The 20,830-nt window shown below is 49.8% G+C and overlaps 2 long non-coding RNA genes and 16 other non-coding genes across 18 annotated transcripts; 2 read left to right on the plus strand and 16 right to left on the minus strand.

Moving 5' to 3' along the window:
• Positions 1 to 1,644: 1,644 nt before the first annotated feature.
• On the minus strand, positions 1,645 to 1,761 carry LOC139567358 (U5 spliceosomal RNA). The gene has a single exon (XR_011673364.1). It is a non-coding gene; the product is annotated as a U5 spliceosomal RNA (small nuclear RNA).
• A 201-nt stretch (positions 1,762 to 1,962) lies between these two features.
• On the plus strand, positions 1,963 to 2,533 carry LOC139567352 (uncharacterized). Its single transcript, XR_011673358.1, has 2 exons — positions 1,963 to 2,313; positions 2,450 to 2,533. It is a non-coding gene; the product is annotated as an uncharacterized lncRNA (long non-coding RNA).
• On the minus strand, positions 2,136 to 2,326 carry LOC139567354 (U2 spliceosomal RNA). Its single transcript, XR_011673360.1, has one exon. It is a non-coding gene; the product is annotated as a U2 spliceosomal RNA (small nuclear RNA).
• A 330-nt stretch (positions 2,534 to 2,863) lies between the features above and the next one.
• On the minus strand, positions 2,864 to 2,980 carry LOC139567359 (U5 spliceosomal RNA). The gene has a single exon (XR_011673365.1). It is a non-coding gene; the product is annotated as a U5 spliceosomal RNA (small nuclear RNA).
• A 393-nt stretch (positions 2,981 to 3,373) lies between these two features.
• LOC139567368 (U2 spliceosomal RNA) lies at positions 3,374 to 3,556 on the minus strand. Its single transcript, XR_011673374.1, has one exon. It is a non-coding gene; the product is annotated as a U2 spliceosomal RNA (small nuclear RNA).
• Positions 3,557 to 5,653: 2,097 nt separating this feature from the next.
• Positions 5,654 to 6,726, plus strand: LOC139567353 (uncharacterized). Its single transcript, XR_011673359.1, has 2 exons — positions 5,654 to 6,506; positions 6,643 to 6,726. It is a non-coding gene; the product is annotated as an uncharacterized lncRNA (long non-coding RNA).
• LOC139567360 (U5 spliceosomal RNA) lies at positions 5,834 to 5,950 on the minus strand. Its single transcript, XR_011673366.1, has one exon. It is a non-coding gene; the product is annotated as a U5 spliceosomal RNA (small nuclear RNA).
• On the minus strand, positions 6,329 to 6,519 carry LOC139567365 (U2 spliceosomal RNA). Its single transcript, XR_011673371.1, has one exon. It is a non-coding gene; the product is annotated as a U2 spliceosomal RNA (small nuclear RNA).
• A 334-nt stretch (positions 6,727 to 7,060) lies between the features above and the next one.
• Positions 7,061 to 7,177, minus strand: LOC139567361 (U5 spliceosomal RNA). The gene has a single exon (XR_011673367.1). It is a non-coding gene; the product is annotated as a U5 spliceosomal RNA (small nuclear RNA).
• A 378-nt stretch (positions 7,178 to 7,555) lies between these two features.
• LOC139567355 (U2 spliceosomal RNA) lies at positions 7,556 to 7,744 on the minus strand. The gene has a single exon (XR_011673361.1). It is a non-coding gene; the product is annotated as a U2 spliceosomal RNA (small nuclear RNA).
• Positions 7,745 to 10,053: 2,309 nt separating this feature from the next.
• LOC139567362 (U5 spliceosomal RNA) lies at positions 10,054 to 10,170 on the minus strand. The gene has a single exon (XR_011673368.1). It is a non-coding gene; the product is annotated as a U5 spliceosomal RNA (small nuclear RNA).
• Positions 10,171 to 10,564: 394 nt separating this feature from the next.
• On the minus strand, positions 10,565 to 10,746 carry LOC139567369 (U2 spliceosomal RNA). Its single transcript, XR_011673375.1, has one exon. It is a non-coding gene; the product is annotated as a U2 spliceosomal RNA (small nuclear RNA).
• A 2,298-nt stretch (positions 10,747 to 13,044) lies between these two features.
• Positions 13,045 to 13,161, minus strand: LOC139567363 (U5 spliceosomal RNA). Its single transcript, XR_011673369.1, has one exon. It is a non-coding gene; the product is annotated as a U5 spliceosomal RNA (small nuclear RNA).
• Positions 13,162 to 13,538: 377 nt separating this feature from the next.
• LOC139567367 (U2 spliceosomal RNA) lies at positions 13,539 to 13,720 on the minus strand. Its single transcript, XR_011673373.1, has one exon. It is a non-coding gene; the product is annotated as a U2 spliceosomal RNA (small nuclear RNA).
• Positions 13,721 to 16,003: 2,283 nt separating this feature from the next.
• On the minus strand, positions 16,004 to 16,120 carry LOC139567364 (U5 spliceosomal RNA). The gene has a single exon (XR_011673370.1). It is a non-coding gene; the product is annotated as a U5 spliceosomal RNA (small nuclear RNA).
• A 385-nt stretch (positions 16,121 to 16,505) lies between these two features.
• Positions 16,506 to 16,692, minus strand: LOC139567356 (U2 spliceosomal RNA). The gene has a single exon (XR_011673362.1). It is a non-coding gene; the product is annotated as a U2 spliceosomal RNA (small nuclear RNA).
• A 2,478-nt stretch (positions 16,693 to 19,170) lies between these two features.
• LOC139567366 (U5 spliceosomal RNA) lies at positions 19,171 to 19,287 on the minus strand. The gene has a single exon (XR_011673372.1). It is a non-coding gene; the product is annotated as a U5 spliceosomal RNA (small nuclear RNA).
• A 385-nt stretch (positions 19,288 to 19,672) lies between these two features.
• Positions 19,673 to 19,859, minus strand: LOC139567357 (U2 spliceosomal RNA). Its single transcript, XR_011673363.1, has one exon. It is a non-coding gene; the product is annotated as a U2 spliceosomal RNA (small nuclear RNA).
• Between the last annotated feature and the right edge of the window lie 971 nt (positions 19,860 to 20,830).

A 20,830-nucleotide genomic window follows, 5' to 3' on the forward strand; every position in this document is an offset into this window, starting at 1 on the left:
TCTCCACTCCCCCCCCCTCTATCCCCTTCTCCTTCCTTTTTTCTCCTTTTGCCTCCCCCTCTATCCCAAACACCTCTCCTTCCATCTCAACCTCCTCTCCTTCTGTTCCAACCACCCCTCCTTCTGTCCCGATCACCCCTCCTTCTGTCCCAGCCACTTCTGTCCCGGCCCTCTCCTCCTCTCCCTCTTCTTCCCTCTCCGGCTCCTTCGGTGTATTTCCTCCTCCTCTGTCACCACCTTCTTCCCGCTCTTCTTCTCTTCTACCCCCATCCCCCGCTCTCGCTCCCCCCCCAGCTGCAGACGCGTATGACCTGTGCCGAACCGGGCAGTCCCGCCACAGGTGTGCTACCGAGCCACACCCGTGACATGCCTTAGGCTCGGCACAATCCCTCGCCTCTTGCTCGCCAGACCCACATAACCTGCACTTTCTAGCTCCACACGAGGCGAGAGTATGGCCATAGGCCATACAACGCCTGCAAAATGGAGGCTGACGGGCATAGTACAACGTCCCCCTGTCAGCCCCCAGGGAGAACATCGCCGGGGGATGTAGGTAACCATCCTGACCATCCGGATCCTCCCTTAAAAGGGCCTGAAAACTTCTCTTCCCAGTCCAGAACCCCAGGGAGTCCCTGAGGAGCCTTGCTGATGATACATTGTTCATATATCTCCCCAGGAAGACCCTCACCTCATTGTCCGTCACGTGGGGATTGTACATTGTCACCGTGACTACACGAAAACCACTTTTCGCCAAGCTGGTCACTCCATAATGAGACATAGGCCTTGCCTTGCTCTCTTCCTTTGCCTTCTTTAAAATCTCCTCATGCTTCCCTTCATTATAAAGAGTCACATCAAAGGCCCCCTCCATCGGATTATCTTGAACACATAAAACGTCCTTCACCTCCAGTTTTAAAATCCCCATCAATATAATCCTTCCAAACTGGTCTCGTCCAAATGGCTCCACTTCTTTATCCCGCCACATAAACCTCACTGTATTGGCCAAACCCATTCCAGGTACCGACTTGTTATTCATAGAACGTGCCATTTTCCAACAAATGAAAAAGCACTTCCAAAAACCAATAACCCGCTCTCCAAAAAGGAAGCCTCTGGGAAAACACAAACGCCTTTCAATCAAAATAGGAAAGACCTGCCACAACCTTATCGCCCTCCTATCTCCGACCTTTCGACTCAGCGAGCTCTGGGGCACCTCGGTACCAAGCTTGATCTGAGCCAAAAGGCCGAGAAGCGATAACCCACAAATGGACCCCTGCGCCCGCCGGGCACCCGGGGGTCTCGGCAGACTTTGGCGGTTTGGCAAAAGGTGGCTCCTCCCCACCCACCCACCCACCCACCCAACCAACCAACCAACCAACCAACCAACCAACCAACCAACCTACCTTTCCCTGGCGACAGACAGACAGACAGACAGACAGACAGACAGAAATGCGGGTGTTTTTTTAAAATTTTTATAAAGTCGCCAATGCGTCTTTAAGTCACTAGCTCTTTGAACTCAATTGCCCTTAGCGACAACTTGGAGTGGAAAAATACACCGGTCAGTCCGATTGAAGTCAAACGCATGAGCAAAAAGTCTCGGCGGTGGGTGGGCGTCATCATCTCTGTCAATTTCTCTTGAAACAAGATATACCGGGCTCTGCCAGAAGCAAAGCCCTTCCAAAAATACTTGGAACTCATAAGTGTTCCTCTCCACGGAAGTCTTTAGTAAAAGGCGAAAGGCTTGTGCGTAATGAAGAGAAACCAGAGTCGTATGGAAGTCAGAGGTCGGGGCCCGAGACACACTCTGTGCACTACTAGGCTGGGACCTCGCGGGTGGGTGGTCGGTCACCCAACCCACTCTGCCAACTTTGTGTGGGTAAAAAGTCACAGACAGACAGACAGACAGACAGACAGACAGACAGACACAGACAGACACAGACAGACACAGACAGACTCACTCACTCACTAACCTGACCAACGTTTTTTTTTTTTTTTTTTTTTTTTAAGTAAAATGGCGGGAAACGGGGGAACCCACGAAAAGCGCTTCGCCCTACTTTCACTTTGGATGTTTTTTTCTTTCCTTTTCTTCTTCTGCCAGCTGTTTACACAGCTTTGTGTATTTTCTTTCCTTGACAACGGGAGAAATGTGTTGCACCGTTCCCGGAGGTACTGCAATACCGGGTCGATGCGTGGAGCGGACGGAGCAAGCCCCATTTCCGACTCCCTGTTCGAAAAATCCATTTAATATGTAGTCCCCCGATGGGGGACGTATCAGATATTAAACTGATAAGAACAGATACTACACTTGATCTGAGCCAAAAGGCCGAGAAGCGATAAAAAAAAAACCGAACCGAACCGCCACCAAAACAATAAACTTTCCTCCCTCCGGTCTTCCTTCGACCTTCTGACTCAGCGAGCTGTAGGGCACCTCGGTACCAAGCTTGATCTGAGCCAAAAGGCCGAGAAGCGATAACCCACAAATGGACCCCTGCGCCCGCCGGGCACCCGGGGGTCTCGGCAGACTTTGGCGGTTTGGCAAAAGGTGGCTCCTCCCCACCCACCCACCCACCCACCCACCCAACCAACCAACCAACCAACCAACCAACCAACCAACCAACCTACCTTTCCCTGGCGACAGACAGACAGACAGACAGACAGACAGACAGAAATGCGGGTGTTTTTTTAAAATTTTTATAAAGTCGCCAATGCGTCTTTAAGTCACTAGCTCTTTGAACTCAATTGCCCTTAGCGACAACTTGGAGTGGAAAAATACACCGGTCAGTCCGATTGAAGTCAAACGCATGAGCAAAAAGTCTCGGCGGTGGGTGGGCGTCATCATCTCTGTCAATTTCTCTTGAAACAAGATATACCGGGCTCTGCCAGAAGCAAAGCCCTTCCAAAAATACTTGGAACTCATAAGTGTTCCTCTCCACGGAAGTCTTTAGTAAAAGGCGAAAGGCTTGTGCGTAATGAAGAGAAACCAGAGTCGTATGGAAGTCAGAGGTCGGGGCCCGAGACACACTCTGTGCACTACTAGGCTGGGACCTCGCGGGTGGGTGGTCGGTCACCCAACCCACTCTGCCAACTTTGTGTGGGTAAAAAGTCACAGACAGACAGACAGACAGACAGACAGACAGACAGACAGACAGACTCACTCACTCACTCACTCACTCACTCACTCACTCACTCACTCACTCACTATCCTGACCAACTTTTTTTTTTTTTTTTTTTTTTTTTTTTTTAAGTAAAATGGCGGGAAACGGGGGAACCCACGAAAAGCGCTTCGCCCTACTTTCCCTTTGGATGTTTTTTTCTTTCCTTTTTTTCTTCTGCCAGCTGTTTACACAGCTTTGTGTATTTTCTTTCCTTGACAACGGGAGAAATGTGTTGCACCGTTCCCGGAGGTACTGCAATACCGGGTCGATGCGTGGAGCGGACGGAGCAAGCCCCATTTCCGACTCCCTGTTCGAAAAATCCATTTAATATGTAGTCCCCCGATGGGGGACGTATCAGATATTAAACTGATAAGAACAGATTTTTTTTTTTTTTTTTTTATAAAATATATTTATTACCTTCAAAACCAACAAAAATCTTCCAAAATTACATAATTACAAATTATATCTTTACCCAACACAAATCATTTTCAAAAACCTACTAAACAATAACCAAAAACCAAAACTAATAACATCTAGGGGAGCATCCTCCCTCCCCCTCCCCTCTCCCATCCACCCACCAAAAAATGTCACTCAATGCCATCTTTCGACCCCTGCCTCGCTTCCCTAGCCAATTCCTCCATCTGGCGGTCCAGCTCCTTCATATACGAAGAACGAGAAAGACAGGTAGCCCCCGAAGGTCCTGCCACCTCTCCCTCCCCCTCCCCACCACCTCTCCTCCTCCCTGTGTCTATAGGTTCCACCTCTTTCTTCCTCTTCTTCTTTTGTACTAGCACCAAGGGGCCCTTCCTCTCCCCTACCCTATCCGCCTCTATAAACAAACCCATCTCCCTTATCTCCTTTCCAAATTCTCTCTCATATTTCCCAAGCACCCTCTTAAATTCCCCTTCCCCCATCCCCCTAACCTCCGTCTTTAGTTCTACAAACACCCGGTTACATTCCCCTTCCCCCCATCCCTCCACCGGCCCTCTCTCCCTCGCCATCTCCAACATTCTCCCACAGATTATTCTTTTTCTCTCCTCATCCCTCCTCTCTTCTGTCCTATCTGGTTTCTCCACTCCCCCCCCCTCTATCCCCTTCTCCTTCCTTTTTTCTCCTTTTGCCTCCCCCTCTATCCCAAACACCTCTCCTTCCATCTCAACCTCCTCTCCTTCTGTTCCAACCACCCCTCCTTCTGTCCCGATCACCCCTCCTTCTGTCCCAGCCACTTCTGTCCCGGCCCTCTCCTCCTCTCCCTCTTCTTCCCTCTCCGGCTCCTTCGGTGTATTTCCTCCTCCTCTGTCACCACCTTCTTCCCGCTCTTCTTCTCTTCTACCCCCATCCCCCGCTCTCGCTCCCCCCCCAGCTGCAGACGCGTATGACCTGTGCCGAACCGGGCAGTCCCGCCACAGGTGTGCTACCGAGCCACACCCGTGACATGCCTTAGGCTCGGCACAATCCCTCGCCTCTTGCTCGCCAGACCCACATAACCTGCACTTTCTAGCTCCACACGAGGCGAGAGTATGGCCATAGGCCATACAACGCCTGCAAAATGGAGGCTGACGGGCATAGTACAACGTCCCCCTGTCAGCCCCCAGGGAGAACATCGCCGGGGGATGGAGGTAACCATCCAAACCTTCAGGGTCCTCCCTTAGAAGGGCCTGAAACCCTCTCTTCCCCGTCCAGAACCCCATGGAGTCCCTGAGGAGCCTTGCTGATGATACATTGTTCATATATCTCCCCAGGAAGACCCTCACCTCATTGTCCGTCACGTGGGGATTGTACATTGTCACCGTGACTACACGAAAACCACTTTTCGCCAAGCTGGTCACTCCATAATGAGACATAGGCCTTGCCTTGCTCTCTTCCTTTGCCTTCTTTAAAATCTCCTCATGCTTCCCTTCATTATAAAGAGTCACATCAAAGGCCCCCTCCATCGGATTATCTTGAACACATAAAACGTCCTTCACCTCCAGTTTTAAAATCCCCATCAATATAATCCTTCCAAACTGGTCTCGTCCAAATGGCTCCACTTCTTTATCCCGCCACATAAACCTCACTGTATTGGCCAAACCCATTCCAGGTACCGACTTGTTATTCATAGAACGTGCCATTTTCCAACAAATGAAAAAGCACTTCCAAAAACCAATAACCCGCTCTCCAAAAAGGAAGCCTCTGGGAAAACACAAACGCCTTTCAATCAAAATAGGAAAGACCTGCCACAACCTTATCGCCCTCCTATCTCCGACCTTTCGACTCAGCGAGCTCTGGGGCACCTCGGTACCAAGCTTGATCTTAGCCAAAAGGCCGAGAAGCGATAACCCACAAATGGACCCCTGCGCCCGCCGGGCACCCGGGGGTCTCGGCAGACTTTGGCGGTTTGGCAAAAGGTGGCTCCTCCTCCCCACCCACCCACCCACCCACCAACCAACCAACCAACCAACCAACCAACCAACACAGACAGACAGACAGACAGACAGACAGACAGACATGCGGGTGTTTTTTTTTTTTTTTAAGTCGCCAATGCGTCTTTAAGTCACTAGCTCTTTGAACTCAATTGCCCTTAGCGACAACTTGGAGTGGAAAAATACACCGGTCAGTCCGATTGAAGTCAAACGCATGAGCAAAAAGTCTCGGCGGTGGGTGGGCGTCATCATCTCTGTCAATTTCTCTTGAAACAAGATATACCGGGCTCTGCCAGAAGCAAAGCCCTTCCAAAAATACTTGGAACTCATAAGTGTTCCTCTCCACGGAAGTCTTTAGTAAAAGGCGAAAGGCTTGTGCGTAATGAAGAGAAACCAGAGTCGTATGGAAGTCAGAGGTCGGGGCCCGAGACACACTCTGTGCACTACTAGGCTGGGACCTCGCGGGTGGGTGGTCGGTCACCCAACCCACTCTGCCAACTTTGTGTGGGTAAAAAGTCACAGACAGACAGACAGACAGACAGACAGACAGACAGACAGACAGACAGACACAGACAGACTCACTCACTCACTCACTCACTCACTAACCTGACCAACGTTTTTTTTTTTTTTTTTTTTTTTTAAGTAAAATGGCGGGAAACGGGGGAACCCACGAAAAGCGCTTCGCCCTACTTTCACTTTGGATGTTTTTTTCTTTCCTTTTCTTCTTCTGCCAGCTGTTTACACAGCTTTGTGTATTTTCTTTCCTTGACAACGGGAGAAATGTGTTGCACCGTTCCCGGAGGTACTGCAATACCGGGTCGATGCGTGGAGCGGACGGAGCAAGCCCCATTTCCGACTCCCTGTTCGAAAAATCCATTTAATATGTAGTCCCCCGATGGGGGACGTATCAGATATTAAACTGATAAGAACAGATACTACACTTGATCTGAGCCAAAAGGCCGAGAAGCGATAAAAAAAAAACCGAACCGAACCGCCACCAAAACAATAAACTTTCCTCCCTCCGGACTTCCTTCGACCTTCTGACTCAGCGAGCTGTAGGGCACCTCGGTACCAAGCTTGATCTGAGCCAAAAGGCCGAGAAGCGATAACCCACAAATGGACCCCTGCGCCCGCCGGGCACCCGGGGGTCTCGGCAGACTTTGGCGGTTTGGCAAAAGGTGGCTCCTCCCCACCCACCCACCCACCCACCCAACCAACCAACCAACCAACCAACCAACCAACCAACCAACCTACCTTTCCCTGGCGACAGACAGACAGACAGACAGACAGACAGACAGACAGACAGAAATGCGGGTGTTTTTTTAAAATTTTTATAAAGTCGCCAATGCGTCTTTAAGTCACTAGCTCTTTGAACTCAATTGCCCTTAGCGACAACTTGGAGTGGAAAAATACACCGGTCAGTCCGATTGAAGTCAAACGCATGAGCAAAAAGTCTCGGCGGTGGGTGGGCGTCATCATCTCTGTCAATTTCTCTTGAAACAAGATATACCGGGCTCTGCCAGAAGCAAAGCCCTTCCAAAAATACTTGGAACTCATAAGTGTTCCTCTCCACGGAAGTCTTTAGTAAAAGGCGAAAGGCTTGTGCGTAATGAAGAGAAACCAGAGTCGTATGGAAGTCAGAGGTCGGGGCCCGAGACACACTCTGTGCACTACTAGGCTGGGACCTCGCGGGTGGGTGGTCGGTCACCCAACCCACTCTGCCAACTTTGTGTGGGTAAAAAGTCACAGACAGACAGACAGACAGACAGACAGACAGACAGACAGACAGACCAACTCCCTCACTCACTCACTCACTCACCCACTCACTAACCTGACCAACGTTTTTTTTTTTTTTTTTTTTTTTTTTAAGTAAAATGGCGGGAAACGGGGGAACCCACGAAAAGCGCTTCGCCCTACTTTCACTTTGGATGTTTTTTTCTTTCCTTTTCTTCTTCTGCCAGCTGTTTACACAGCTTTGTGTATTTTCTTTCCTTGACAACGGGAGAAATGTGTTGCACCGTTCCCGGAGGTACTGCAATACCGGGTCGATGCGTGGAGCGGACGGAGCAAGCCCCATTTCCGACTCCCTGTTCGAAAAATCCATTTAATATGTAGTCCCCCGATGGGGGACGTATCAGATATTAAACTGATAAGAACAGATTTCTTTTTTTTATTTTTTTTTTTTATAAAATATATTTATTACCTTCCAAAAACCAACAAAAATCTTCCAAAATTACATAATTACAAATTATATCTTTACCCAACACAAATCATTTTCAAAAACCTACTAAACAATAACCAAAAACCAAAACTAATAACATCTAGGGGAGCATCCTCCCTCCCCCTCCCCTCTCCCATCCACCCACCAAAAAATGTCACTCAATGCCATCTTTCGACCCCTGCCTCGCTTCCCTAGCCAATTCCTCCATCTGGCGGTCCAGCTCCTTCATATACGAAGAACGAGAAAGACAGGTAGCCCCCGAAGGTCCTGCCACCTCTCCCTCCCCCTCCCCACCACCTCTCCTCCTCCCTGTGTCTATAGGTTCCACCTCTTTCTTCCTCTTCTTCTTTTGTACTAGCACCAAGGGGCCCTTCCTCTCCCCTACCCTATCCGCCTCTATAAACAAACCCATCTCCCTTATCTCCTTTCCAAATTCTCTCTCATATTTCCCAAGCACCCTCTTAAATTCCCCTTCCCCCATCCCCCTAACCTCCGTCTTTAGTTCTACAAACACCCGGTTACATTCCCCTTCCCCCCATCCCTCCACCGGCCCTCTCTCCCTCGCCATCTCCAACATTCTCCCACAGATTATTCTTTTTCTCTCCTCATCCCTCCTCTCTTCTGTCCTATCTGGTTTCTCCACTCCCCCCCCCTCTATCCCCTTCTCCTTCCTTTTTTCTCCTTTTGCCTCCCCCTCTATCCCAAACACCTCTCCTTCCATCTCAACCTCCTCTCCTTCTGTTCCAACCACCCCTCCTTCTGTCCCGATCACCCCTCCTTCTGTCCCAGCCACTTCTGTCCCGGCCCTCTCCTCCTCTCCCTCTTCTTCCCTCTCCGGCTCCTTCGGTGTATTTCCTCCTCCTCTGTCACCACCTTCTTCCCGCTCTTCTTCTCTTCTACCCCCATCCCCCGCTCTCGCTCCCCCCCCAGCTGCAGACGCGTATGACCTGTGCCGAACCGGGCAGTCCCGCCACAGGTGTGCTACCGAGCCACACCCGTGACATGCCTTAGGCTCGGCACAATCCCTCGCCTCTTGCTCGCCAGACCCACATAACCTGCACTTTCTAGCTCCACACGAGGCGAGAGTATGGCCATAGGCCATACAACGCCTGCAAAATGGAGGCTGACGGGCATAGTACAACGTCCCCCTGTCAGCCCCCAGGGAGAACATCGCCGGGGGATGTAGGTAACCATCCTGACCATCCGGATCCTCCCTTAAAAGGGCCTGAAAACTTCTCTTCCCAGTCCAGAACCCCAGGGAGTCCCTGAGGAGCCTTGCTGATGATACATTGTTCATATATCTCCCCAGGAAGACCCTCACCTCATTGTCCGTCACGTGGGGATTGTACATTGTCACCGTGACTACACGAAAACCACTTTTCGCCAAGCTGGTCACTCCATAATGAGACATAGGCCTTGCCTTGCTCTCTTCCTTTGCCTTCTTTAAAATCTCCTCATGCTTCCCTTCATTATAAAGAGTCACATCAAAGGCCCCCTCCATCGGATTATCTTGAACACATAAAACGTCCTTCACCTCCAGTTTTAAAATCCCCATCAATATAATCCTTCCAAACTGGTCTCGTCCAAATGGCTCCACTTCTTTATCCCGCCACATAAACCTCACTGTATTGGCCAAACCCATTCCAGGTACCGACTTGTTATTCATAGAACGTGCCATTTTCCAACAAATGAAAAAGCACTTCCAAAAACCAATAACCCGCTCTCCAAAAAGGAAGCCTCTGGGAAAACACAAACGCCTTTCAATCAAAATAGGAAAGACCTGCCACAACCTTATCGCCCTCCTATCTCCGACCTTTCGACTCAGCGAGCTCTGGGGCACCTCGGTACCAAGCTTGATCTGAGCCAAAAGGCCGAGAAGCGATAACCCACAAATGGACCCCTGCGCCCGCCGGGCACCCGGGGGTCTCGGCAGACTTTGGCGGTTTGGCAAAAGGTGGCTCCTCCCCACCCACCCACCCACCCACCCAACCAACCAACCAACCAACCAACCAACCAACCAACCAACCTACCTTTCCCTGGCGACAGACAGACAGACAGACAGACAGACAGACAGACAGAAATGCGGGTGTTTTTTTAAAATTTTTATAAAGTCGCCAATGCGTCTTTAAGTCACTAGCTCTTTGAACTCAATTGCCCTTAGCGACAACTTGGAGTGGAAAAATACACCGGTCAGTCCGATTGAAGTCAAACGCATGAGCAAAAAGTCTCGGCGGTGGGTGGGCGTCATCATCTCTGTCAATTTCTCTTGAAACAAGATATACCGGGCTCTGCCAGAAGCAAAGCCCTTCCAAAAATACTTGGAACTCATAAGTGTTCCTCTCCACGGAAGTCTTTAGTAAAAGGCGAAAGGCTTGTGCGTAATGAAGAGAAACCAGAGTCGTATGGAAGTCAGAGGTCGGGGCCCGAGACACACTCTGTGCACTACTAGGCTGGGACCTCGCGGGTGGGTGGTCGGTCACCCAACCCACTCTGCCAACTTTGTGTGGGTAAAAAGTCACAGACAGACAGACAGACAGACAGACAGACAGACAGACACAGACAGACTCACTCACTCACTCACTCACTCACTCACTCACTCACTCACTCAACCTGACCAACGTTTTTTTTTTTTTTTTTTTTTTTTTTTTTTTTTTAAGTAAAATGGCGGGAAACGGGGGAACCCACGAAAAGCGCTTCGCCCTACTTTCACTTTGGATGTTTTTTTCTTTCCTTTTCTTCTTCTGCCAGCTGTTTACACAGCTTTGTGTCTTTTTTTGTCCTTTACAACGGGAGAAGTGTGTTGCACCGTTCCCGGAGGTACTGCAATACCGGGTCGATGCGTGGAGCGGACGGAGCAAGCCCCATTTCCGACTCCCTGTTCGAAAAATCCATTTAATATGTAGTCCCCCGATGGGGGACGTATCAGATATTAAACTGATAAGAACAGATTTTTTTTTTTTTTTTTTATAAAATATATTTATTACCTTCAAAACCAACAAAAATCTTCCAAAATTACATAATTACAAATTATATCTTTACCCAACACAAATCATTTTCAAAAACCTACTAAACAATAACCAAAAACCAAAACTAATAACATCTAGGGGAGCATCCTCCCTCCCCCTCCCCTCTCCCATCCACCCACCAAAAAATGTCACTCAATGCCATCTTTCGACCCCTGCCTCGCTTCCCTAGCCAATTCCTCCATCTGGCGGTCCAGCTCCTTCATATACGAAGAACGAGAAAGACAGGTAGCCCCCGAAGGTCCTGCCACCTCTCCCTCCCCCTCCCCACCACCTCTCCTCCTCCCTGTGTCTATAGGTTCCACCTCTTTCTTCCTCTTCTTCTTTTGTACTAGCACCAAGGGGCCCTTCCTCTCCCCTACCCTATCCGCCTCTATAAACAAACCCATCTCCCTTATCTCCTTTCCAAATTCTCTCTCATATTTCCCAAGCACCCTCTTAAATTCCCCTTCCCCCATCCCCCTAACCTCCGTCTTTAGTTCTACAAACACCCGGTTACATTCCCCTTCCCCCCATCCCTCCACCGGCCCTCTCTCCCTCGCCATCTCCAACATTCTCCCACAGATTATTCTTTTTCTCTCCTCATCCCTCCTCTCTTCTGTCCTATCTGGTTTCTCCACTCCCCCCCCCTCTATCCCCTTCTCCTTCCTTTTTTCTCCTTTTGCCTCCCCCTCTATCCCAAACACCTCTCCTTCCATCTCAACCTCCTCTCCTTCTGTTCCAACCACCCCTCCTTCTGTCCCGATCACCCCTCCTTCTGTCCCAGCCACTTCTGTCCCGGCCCTCTCCTCCTCTCCCTCTTCTTCCCTCTCCGGCTCCTTCGGTGTATTTCCTCCTCCTCTGTCACCACCTTCTTCCCGCTCTTCTTCTCTTCTACCCCCATCCCCCGCTCTCGCTCCCCCCCCAGCTGCAGACGCGTATGACCTGTGCCGAACCGGGCAGTCCCGCCACAGGTGTGCTACCGAGCCACACCCGTGACATGCCTTAGGCTCGGCACAATCCCTCGCCTCTTGCTCGCCAGACCCACATAACCTGCACTTTCTAGCTCCACACGAGGCGAGAGTATGGCCATAGGCCATACAACGCCTGCAAAATGGAGGCTGACGGGCATAGTACAACGTCCCCCTGTCAGCCCCCAGGGAGAACATCGCCGGGGGATGTAGGTAACCATCCTGACCATCCGGATCCTCCCTTAAAAGGGCCTGAAAACTTCTCTTCCCAGTCCAGAACCCCAGGGAGTCCCTGAGGAGCCTTGCTGATGATACATTGTTCATATATCTCCCCAGGAAGACCCTCACCTCATTGTCCGTCACGTGGGGATTGTACATTGTCACCGTGACTACACGAAAACCACTTTTCGCCAAGCTGGTCACTCCATAATGAGACATAGGCCTTGCCTTGCTCTCTTCCTTTGCCTTCTTTAAAATCTCCTCATGCTTCCCTTCATTATAAAGAGTCACATCAAAGGCCCCCTCCATCGGATTATCTTGAACACATAAAACGTCCTTCACCTCCAGTTTTAAAATCCCCATCAATATAATCCTTCCAAACTGGTCTCGTCCAAATGGCTCCACTTCTTTATCCCGCCACATAAACCTCACTGTATTGGCCAAACCCATTCCAGGTACCGACTTGTTATTCATAGAACGTGCCATTTTCCAACAAATGAAAAAGCACTTCCAAAAACCAATAACCCGCTCTCCAAAAAGGAAGCCTCTGGGAAAACACAAACGCCTTTCAATCAAAATAGGAAAGACCTGCCACAACCTTATCGCCCTCCTATCTCCGACCTTTCGACTCAGCGAGCTCTGGGGCACCTCGGTACCAAGCTTGATCTGAGCCAAAAGGCCGAGAAGCGATAACCCACAAATGGACCCCTGCGCCCGCCGGGCACCCGGGGGTCTCGGCAGACTTTGGCGGTTTGGCAAAAGGTGGCTCCTCCCCACCCACCCACCCACCCACCCAACCCCCAACCAACCAACCAACCAACCAACCAACCTACCTTTCCCTGGCGACAGACAGACAGACAGACAGACAGACAGACAGAAATGCGGGTGTTTTTTTAAAATTTTTATAAAGTCGCCAATGCGTCTTTAAGTCACTAGCTCTTTGAACTCAATTGCCCTTAGCGACAACTTGGAGTGGAAAAATACACCGGTCAGTCCGATTGAAGTCAAACGCATGAGCAAAAAGTCTCGGCGGTGGGTGGGCGTCATCATCTCTGTCAATTTCTCTTGAAACAAGATATACCGGGCTCTGCCAGAAGCAAAGCCCTTCCAAAAATACTTGGAACTCATAAGTGTTCCTCTCCACGGAAGTCTTTAGTAAAAGGCGAAAGGCTTGTGCGTAATGAAGAGAAACCAGAGTCGTATGGAAGTCAGAGGTCGGGGCCCGAGACACACTCTGTGCACTACTAGGCTGGGACCTCGCGGGTGGGTGGTCGGTCACCCAACCCACTCTGCCAACTTTGTGTGGGTAAAAAGTCACAGACAGACAGACAGACAGACAGACAGACAGACAGACAGACAGAGACTCACTCACTCACTCACTCACTCACTCACTCACTCACCTGACCAACGTTTTTTTTTTTTTTTTTTTTTTTTTTTAAGTAAAATGGCGGGAAACGGGGGAACCCACGAAAAGCGCTTCGCCCTACTTTCACTTTGGATGTTTTTTTCTTTCCTTTTCTTCTTCTGCCAGCTGTTTACACAGCTTTGTGTATTTTCTTTCCTTGACAACGGGAGAAATGTGTTGCACCGTTCCCGGAGGTACTGCAATACCGGGTCGATGCGTGGAGCGGACGGAGCAAGCCCCATTTCCGACTCCCTGTTCGAAAAATCCATTTAATATGTAGTCCCCCGATGGGGGACGTATCAGATATTAAACTGATAAGAACAGATTTTTTTTTTTTTTTTTTATAAAATATATTTATTATCTTCCAAAACCCAACAAAAATCTTCCAAAATTACATAATTACAAATTATATCTTTACCCAACACAAATCATTTTCAAAAACCTACTAAACAATAACCAAAAACCAAAACTAATAACATCTAGGGGAGCATCCTCCCTCCCCCTCCCCTCTCCCATCCACCCACCAAAAAATGTCACTCAATGCCATCTTTCGACCCCTGCCTCGCTTCCCTAGCCAATTCCTCCATCTGGCGGTCCAGCTCCTTCATATACGAAGAACGAGAAAGACAGGTAGCCCCCGAAGGTCCTGCCACCTCTCCCTCCCCCTCCCCACCACCTCTCCTCCTCCCTGTGTCTATAGGTTCCACCTCTTTCTTCCTCTTCTTCTTTTGTACTAGCACCAAGGGGCCATTCCTCTCCCCTACCCTATCCGCCTCTATAAACAAACCCATCTCCCTTATCTCCTTTCCAAATTCTCTCTCATATTTCCCAAGCACCCTCTTAAATTCCCCTTCCCCCATCCCCCTAACCTCCGTCTTTAGTTCTACAAACACCCGGTTACATTCCCCTTCCCCCCATCCCTCCACCGGCCCTCTCTCCCTCGCCATCTCCAACATTCTCCCACAGATTATTCTTTTTCTCTCCTCATCCCTCCTCTCTTCTGTCCTATCTGGTTTCTCCACTCCCCCCCCCCTCTATCCCCTTCTCCTTCCTTTTTTCTCCTTTTGCCTCCCCCTCTATCCCAAACACCTCTCCTTCCATCTCAACCTCCTCTCCTTCTGTTCCAACCACCCCTCCTTCTGTCCCGATCACCCCTCCTTCTGTCCCAGCCACTTCTGTCCCGGCCCTCTCCTCCTCTCCCTCTTCTTCCCTCTCCGGCTCCTTCGGTGTATTTCCTCCTCCTCTGTCACCACCTTCTTCCCGCTCTTCTTCTCTTCTACCCCCATCCCCCGCTCTCGCTCCCCCCCCAGCTGCAGACGCGTATGACCTGTGCCGAACCGGGCAGTCCCGCCACAGGTGTGCTACCGAGCCACACCCGTGACATGCCTTAGGCTCGGCACAATCCCTCGCCTCTTGCTCGCCAGACCCACATAACCTGCACTTTCTAGCTCCACACGAGGCGAGAGTATGGCCATAGGCCATACAACGCCTGCAAAATGGAGGCTGACGGGCATAGTACAACGTCCCCCTGTCAGCCCCCAGGGAGAACATCGCCGGGGGATGTAGGTAACCATCCTGACCATCCGGATCCTCCCTTAAAAGGGCCTGAAAACTTCTCTTCCCAGTCCAGAACCCCAGGGAGTCCCTGAGGAGCCTTGCTGATGATACATTGTTCATATATCTCCCCAGGAAGACCCTCACCTCATTGTCCGTCACGTGGGGATTGTACATTGTCACCGTGACTACACGAAAACCACTTTTCGCCAAGCTGGTCACTCCATAATGAGACATAGGCCTTGCCTTGCTCTCTTCCTTTGCCTTCTTTAAAATCTCCTCATGCTTCCCTTCATTATAAAGAGTCACATCAAAGGCCCCCTCCATCGGATTATCTTGAACACATAAAACGTCCTTCACCTCCAGTTTTAAAATCCCCATCAATATAATCCTTCCAAACTGGTCTCGTCCAAATGGCTCCACTTCTTTATCCCTCCACTTAAACCTCACCGTATTGGCCAAACCTATTCCAGGTACCGACTTGTTATTAGGACGTGCCATTTTCCAACAAATGAAAAAGCACTTCCAAAAACCAATAACCCGCTCTCCAAAAAGGAAGCCTCTGGGAAAACACAAACGCCTTTCAATCAAAATAGGAAAGACCTGCCACAACCTTATCGCCCTCCTATCTCCGACCTTTCGACTCAGCGAGCTCTGGGGCACCTCGGTACCAAGCTTGATCTGAGCCAAAAGGCCGAGAAGCGATAACCCACAAATGGACCCCTGCGCCCGCCGGGCACCCGGGGGTCTCGGCAGACTTTGGCGGTTTGGCAAAAGGTGGCTCCTCCCCCCCACCCACCCCACCCAACCAACCAACCAACCAACCTACCTTTCCCTGGCGACAGACAGACAGACAGACAGACAGACAGACAGACAGAAATGCGGGTGTTTTTTTAAAATTTTTATAAAGTCGCCAATGCGTCTTTAAGTCACTAGCTCTTTGAACTCAATTGCCCTTAGCGACAACTTGGAGTGGAAAAATACACCGGTCAGTCCGATTGAAGTCAAACGCATGAGCAAAAAGTCTCGGCGGTGGGTGGGCGTCATCATCTCTGTCAATTTCTCTTGAAACAAGATATACCGGGCTCTGCCAGAAGCAAAGCCCTTCCAAAAATACTTGGAACTCATAAGTGTTCCTCTCCACGGAAGTCTTTAGTAAAAGGCGAAAGGCTTGTGCGTAATGAAGAGAAACCAGAGTCGTATGGAAGTCAGAGGTCGGGGCCCGAGACACACTCTGTGCACTACTAGGCTGGGACCTCGCGGGTGGGTGGTCGGTCACCCAACCCACTCTGCCAACTTTGTGTGGGTAAAAAGTCACAGACAGACAGACAGACAGACAGACAGACAGACAGACAGACAGACAGACTCACTCACTCACTCACTCACTCACTCACTCACTCACTCACTATCCTGACCAACGTTTTTTTTTTTTTTTTTTTTTTTTTAAGTAAAATGGCGGGAAACGGGGGAACCCACGAAAAGCGCTTCGCCCTACTTTCACTTTGGATGTTTTTTTCTTTCCTTTTCTTCTTCTGCCAGCTGTTTACACAGCTTTGTGTATTTTCTTTCCTTGACAACGGGAGAAATGTGTTGCACCGTTCCCGGAGGTACTGCAATACCGGGTCGATGCGTGGAGCGGACGGAGCAAGCCCCATTTCCGACTCCCTGTTCGAAAAATCCATTTAATATGTAGTCCCCCGATGGGGGACGTATCAGATATTAAACTGATAAGAACAGATTATTAAAAGATTTTATTCCTTTTCAAAACATAAGCATAGTAAACAAACCCATCAACAATGCTGATATTATCAATAACCTTAAATCATCCATATTACTTTCAATACCAACAGAATCTTTCCAAAATTACATAATTACAAATTATATCATTCTACCCAACAACAAATCATTTTCCAAAACCCACCTCTTCTTTCATACATTCAAACATTCAATAACCAAACCCAATCCAAAATGTTCCTTCATATAACTATCTAGGCTGGTTATGACAATCCTAACGCCTCCTACGCCTACCCGCTCATGCACCATCCACCCAGTCCAAAAAATCGCCCTCACTCCGGACACTGACCTATGACTTTACAGCACCAACCGGATGACCTCGTCTTCCCTAGCCAATTCCTCCATCACTGGCGAGATCCAGCTCCTTCATGTATACGATAGAACGATGAAAGACAGGTAGCCCCCGAAGGTCCTGCCACTCTCTCCCTCCTCCCTCCCCACCACCTCTCCTCCTCCCTGTGTCTATAGGTTCCACCTCTTTCTTCCTCTTCTTCTTTTGTACTAGCACCAAGGGGCCCTTCCTCTCCCCTACCCTATCCGCCTCTATAAACAAACCCATCTCCCTTATCTCCTTTCCAAATTCTCTCTCATATTTCCCAAGCACCCTCTTAAATTCCCCTTCCCCCATCCCCCTAACCTCCGTCTTTAGTTCTACAAACACCCGGTTACATTCCCCTTCCCCCCATCCCTCCACCGGCCCTCTCTCCCTCGCCATCTCCAACATTCTCCCACAGATTATTCTTTTTCTCTCCTCATCCCTCCTCTCTTCTGTCCTATCTGGTTTCTCCACTCCCCCCCCCTCTATCCCCTTCTCCTTCCTTTTTTCTCCTTTTGCCTCCCCCTCTATCCCAAACACCTCTCCTTCCATCTCAACCTCCTCTCCCTCTGTCCCGACCACCTCTCCTTCTGCCCCGGCCACCTCTCCCTCTGTCCCGGCCACCTCTCCCTCTGTCCCGGCCCTCTCCTCCTCTCCCTCTTCTTCCCTCTCCGGCTCCTTCGGTGTATTTCCTCCTCCTCTGCCACCACCTTCCTCCTGCTCCTCTCCTCTTCTTCCCCCCTCCTCCGCTCTCGCTCTCCCCCCAGCTGCAGATGCATATGACCTCTGCCTATCCGGGCATTCCCGCCACAGGTGCGCTACCGAGCCACACCCGTGACATGCTTTCGGTTCTACACATTCCCCCGCCTCGTGCTCTCCCGACCCACAGTACCTGCACTTTCTCGTTCCACACGAGGCGAGAGTATGACCATAGGCCATACAACGCCTGCAAAATGGAGGCTGACGGGCATAGAATAATGTCCCCCTGTCAGCCCCCAGGGAGAACATAGCCGGAGGATGGAGGTAACCTCCCAAACCTTCAGGGTCCTCCCTTAGAAGGGCCTGAAACCCTCTCTTCCCCGTCCAGAACCCCATGGAGTCCCTGAGGAGCCTTGCTGAGGAGACATTGTTCATATATCTCCCCAGAGAAGACCCTCACCTCATTCGTCCGTCACGTGGGGATTGTACATTGTTCACCGTGACTAGCACTGAAAACCACTCTTTCGCCAAGCTGGTCACCTCCATAATGAGACATAGGCCTCTGCCTTGCTCTCTTCCTTTGCCTTCTTTAAAATCTCCTCATGCTTCTCCTTCATTATGAAAGAGTCACATCGAAAGGCCCCCTCCATCGGATTATCTTGAACACATAAAACGTCCTTCACCTCCAGTTTTAAAATGCCGCCATCAATATAATCCTTCCGAAGACTGGTCTCGTCCCAAACTGGCTCCACTTCTTTATCCCGCCACAGTAAACCTCACTGTATTGGCCAAACTCCGATTCCAGGTACCAGACTTGTTATTCATAGAACGTGCCATTTTCCAACAAATGAAAAAGTCACTTCCAAAAACCAATAACCCGCTCTCCAAAAAGGAAGCCTCTGGGAAAACACAAACGCCTTTCAATCAAAATAGGAAAGACCTGCCACAACCTTATCCGCCCTCCGGATCTTCCTTTGACCTTCTGACTCAGCGAGCTGTGGGGCACCTCGGTACCAAGCTTGATCTGAGCCAAAAGGCCGAGAAGCGATAACCCACAAATGGACCCCTGCGCCCGCCGGGCACCCGGGGGTCTCGGCAGACTTTGGCGGTTTGGCAAAAGGTGGCTCCTCCCCACCCACCCACCCACCCACCCAACCAACCAACCAACCAACCAACCAACCAACCAACCTACCTTTCCCTGGCGACAGACAGACAGACAGACAGACAGACAGACAGAAATGCGGGTGTTTTTTTTTATTTTTATAAAGTCGCCAATGCGTCTTTAAGTCACTAGCTCTTTGAACTCAATTGCCCTTAGCGACAACTTGGAGTGGAAAAATACACCGGTCAGTCCGATTGAAGTCAAACGCATGAGCAAAAAGTCTCGGCGGTGGGTGGGCGTCATCATCTCTGTCAATTTCTCTTGAAACAAGATATACCGGGCTCTGCCAGAAGCAAAGCCCTTCCAAAAATACTTGGAACTCATAAGTGTTCCTCTCCACGGAAGTCTTTAGTAAAAGGCGAAAGGCTTGTGCGTAATGAAGAGAAACCAGAGTCGTATGGAAGTCAGAGGTCGGGGCCCGAGACACACTCTGTGCACTACTAGGCTGGGACCTCGCGGGTGGGTGGTCGGTCACCCAACCCACTCTGCCAACTTTGTGTGGGTAAAAAGTCACAGACAGACAGACAGACAGACAGACAGACAGACAGACAGACAGACAGACACTCACTCACTCACTCACTCACTCACTCACTCACTATCCTGACCAACGTTTTTTTTTTTTTTTTTTTTTTTTTTTTTTTAAGTAAAATGGCGGGAAACGGGGGAACCCACGAAAAGCGCTTCGCCCTACTTTCACTTTGGATGTTTTTTTCTTTCCTTTTCTTCTTCTGCCAGCTGTTTACACAGCTTTGTGTATTTTCTTTCCTTGACAACGGGAGAAATGTGTTGCACCGTTCCCGGAGGTACTGCAATACCGGGTCGATGCGTGGAGCGGACGGAGCAAGCCCCATTTCCGACTCCCTGTTCGAAAAATCCATTTAATATGTAGTCCCCCGATGGGGGACGTATCAGATATTAAACTGATAAGAACAGATTATTAAAAGATTTTATTCCTTTTCAAAACATAAGCATAGTAAACAAACCCATCAACAATGCTGATATCATCAATAACCTTAAATCATCCATATTACTTTCAATACCAACAGAATCTTTCCATACTTACATACTTTCAAATTATATCATTCTAACCAACAACAAAATTTTCCAAAACCCACCTCTTCTTTCATACATTCAAACATTCAATAAACAATACCCAATTCTTCAAAATGTTCCTTCATATATCTATCCAAGCTAATTATGATAATTATAACGTTTCCTATGTCTACCCCGCTTATGCACCACCCCCCAGTCCATCCCCTCGCCCTCCTCCGGACCACTGACCTGTGACCCCACAGCCCCAACCGGATGACCCGTCCCTCCCTCCATTTCCCCCATCACCGGGAGATCAAGCTTCTCCATGTGTACGGTAGAAGATGAAACAGCTGGAGCCCGCGAAGGCCCCGCCATCTCTCCTCCCCCCTCCCCCCTCTCACCACCTCTCTCCTTCCCGCTTTCTAAATGGTCCACCTTCTTTTTCTTCTTTTCCTTTTGCAATTCCTCCAATAGTTCCTTTTTCTCCCTTGCCTTATCCGCCTCCTTGTACAATCCCCACTCCCTCATCTGCTTTCCAAAATCTTTGTCATATTTTTTTTGGTCCCTCTTAAAATCCTCTTCCCCCATCTCCCTAACCTCCTTCTGGGCCTCCCTATTCAGCTGTTCCTTTTCCTCCCCTAGCGTCGGCACCCCTCTCTTCGTCATTATTACTAATATTTTCCCACATATTACTCTTCTTGCCTCCTCCCCCTTCTCCTCTGCTGTCTTCTCTGGTCTCTCCACTCCCCCCTCCTCCTCTATCCCCTTCTCCTTCCTTTTTTCTCCTTTTGCCTCCCCCTCTATCCCAAACACCTCTCCTTCCATCTCAACCTCCTCTCCTTCTGTTCCAACCACCCCTCCTTCTGTCCCGATCACCCCTCCTTCTGTCCCAGCCACTTCTGTCCCG

The sequence above is a fragment of the Salvelinus alpinus genome, unplaced genomic scaffold (genome assembly GCF_045679555.1).
Source record: "Salvelinus alpinus unplaced genomic scaffold, SLU_Salpinus.1 scaffold_308, whole genome shotgun sequence".
NCBI classification, from domain to species: Eukaryota; Metazoa; Chordata; class Actinopteri; order Salmoniformes; family Salmonidae; genus Salvelinus; species Salvelinus alpinus.